Source organism: Penaeus chinensis, chromosome 11 (genome assembly GCF_019202785.1).
Source record: "Penaeus chinensis breed Huanghai No. 1 chromosome 11, ASM1920278v2, whole genome shotgun sequence".
Lineage (NCBI taxonomy): Eukaryota > Metazoa > Arthropoda > Malacostraca > Decapoda > Penaeidae > Penaeus > Penaeus chinensis.
Window position 1 is genome coordinate 23126975 of NC_061829.1, and position 2500 is coordinate 23129474.

Below are 2500 nucleotides of genomic sequence, written 5' to 3' on the forward strand. Positions count from 1 at the left end.
ACCAAAAAATCAGTAGAAATATAAATGGTACTGTAGCTTTCAGATAGATTTACGCAAAATTATTGAAGTATGTGCCCTAAATAATGCTTTGATGGTATTAAGGAAGTTATAGATAATTCATCCATGTTACTAGTCGACAACTTTAATGCGAAAGTGCGTAAATTACAACTGGAGACGTTGGTGGTGTTAATGGGAATCAAAGGGGTGATTTAATGGTTGCATTAGCAGAAAAGATTAACCCTACGAGTTGTGGACGCTTTCTCTCAATAAAGATAAGAAAGCATATATAGACATGGCACAGCTCAAAGGATAATCTATTAATCATTAACTAGATTCAGTAATTTCGAACATGAAGAGTAAAGCAAACGATGCAATTATCAACAGAGAAATATTAGTAGTGATCACATGGTAGTCATTCTCACCTCTGTTAATTTCTTATATTTTATAAGTTCTACAATACTGGTGCTATGGTCAGCATTATCTTGAACAGAATCACTCATGCTAGTCTACCAGAGTTTATTCTTTTGCACCTAAAGTTAGCAAATGGCACGTAAGGAGTACGAAGATAAGAAAGACAGGATAGGAAGTAACATTCAAAACACCGGAAAAGAACGTTTTGGGAAGAAAGGGAAATTTACGTTATACGTTTCATTCTTCTCTTTCTTTACTTTTTCCTTTTTATCAGTAATTTATGGTCGTTAGCATCTGCAATCATGTGTTTCTTATTTACATTCAGAAATATAATTTGTTGAATAAAACGTGACAGAGAGTTTATATATGAACCTTATTTTTCAAAATAATAAATCCATTAGTTGTATACTTTATAATAAGCATGACATACTAAGTGTGAGAAGACACTTCTTTGATATTGGGTTATTTTTCTTAAATTCATTTCCATGTTATAGACTTATTGAATGTACCAAAATGATGCATTTGGGTGATCTCAACAAGACTCTTTTTTATTGAAATTTGATTTCATCGTCAAATTTCAGATGACATTGGGATAATTTTTAAATGTTGATTAGCCAGCGATTTTTTTTTTTCTGAATTTGTTGTTGATGTGATGTAGATTTCGACACGTTTGTGCCTTTAGTGTTTGTCGTGTGGAAATCCCATATATTGCGTTTGGTGTTCGTTGAAGATATTCACTTCAGGATATCGGCTTAAATTACATGGTGAGTGTCAGTTAGATTTTGGGAATCCCGGAGAGATATCATGCACAATTTCCTTTACTAACAGTTTGATTTTGTTTTTCATCCTTTCTTTTCGTTTTCTTCATTTTTTCGTATATTAGCACAGCACGTACAATGCATAGTGTTTCCAGTTTTAAAAGTAACACATTCAGAACATCATTCTACTTATTATATTTCGCTTTTTATCAAATCTAAAAACTATGCAACCGGGAGGGCATATAAGTCCGTCGCCTTCTAGTATCAAGTGTGAGTACAATTTATTATTATTATTTTTACACTCACTGTTAGTATAAAGCATCTCTGAAAAATTACCAGGCCATTGGACAATTATTTTTACTTCTACCACATGTCAGTTTTGTGGTGTACCTAAATAACAAACAAATCCGTTGGAAGGCAGAGAGGGAGGACCTGAAACTCGTCTTCATGTCATGCTGGGCATTTCCTACAGTCCAGTTTTCGAGAGGTGGTCCCATTTAGGACAATGTCCATGATTTAAAGGGGAACAAACAATTTGACATAAAATAATAGTAATAATAATAATAATAATAATAACAGTGATCATATTATTAGTGATAATCATGATAATAATATATATATATATATATATATATATAACATATACATACATATATATGTATATATATAAACATTTATATATATATATATAATATATATGTATAGACATACATATATACATATGTATAATATATAACTTTTATATATATAGAAAGACAGCTAGATAAATATATAAATACATATATGCATGGATATGCATATATATGAATATACATGTACATATATACATATTTGTATATATGTGTGTGCGTACATATACATGTGTGTGTGTGTGTGTGTGTGTGTGTGTGTGTGTGTGTGTGTGTGTGTGTGTGTATGTGTGTGTGTGTGTGTGTGTCTGTGTGTGTGTGTGTGTGTGTGTGTGTGTGTGTGTGTGTGTGTGTGTGTGTGTGTGTGTGTGTGTGTGTGTGTGTGTGAGTGCGTGCATGTGAGTGCGTGCGTGTGTGTGCGTGCGTCTGTGTGTGCGCTCACACACACACACACACACACACACACACACATATATATATATATATATATATATATATATATATATATATATATATGTGTGTGTGTGTGTGTGTGTGTGTGTGTGTATGCTATAGATATGGTGTGTTTTCCATAACTAATAACCATTACCAGAATATAATCGCATAGTAACTTTCGTTCCTGACTACGAATTTCCAAACGACGAACTTGCATAATATACTTAGTGAGAACAGACTGGCGGGAAAATTCCATTCAGCAGAAGT

The 2500-nt window shown here is 32.7% G+C and overlaps 1 protein-coding gene across 2 annotated transcripts in view; it reads right to left on the reverse strand.

Annotated features, from left to right (window-relative positions):
- The window catches only part of LOC125030745 (zinc finger CCHC-type and RNA-binding motif-containing protein 1-like), a 10477-nt gene that overhangs the window by 6954 nt on the left and 1023 nt on the right, over positions 1–2500 (reverse strand). Inside the window, exon 1 of one of the 2 annotated variants that reach the window (XM_047621002.1) lies at positions 423–529. The exons of the other annotated variant lie outside the window; for it this stretch is intronic. The gene's annotated coding sequence lies outside the window, so the exon portion shown is untranslated. Of the gene's footprint in view, positions 1–422; positions 530–2500 lie in introns of those variants that run through there. 2 annotated transcript variants of the gene reach the window in all.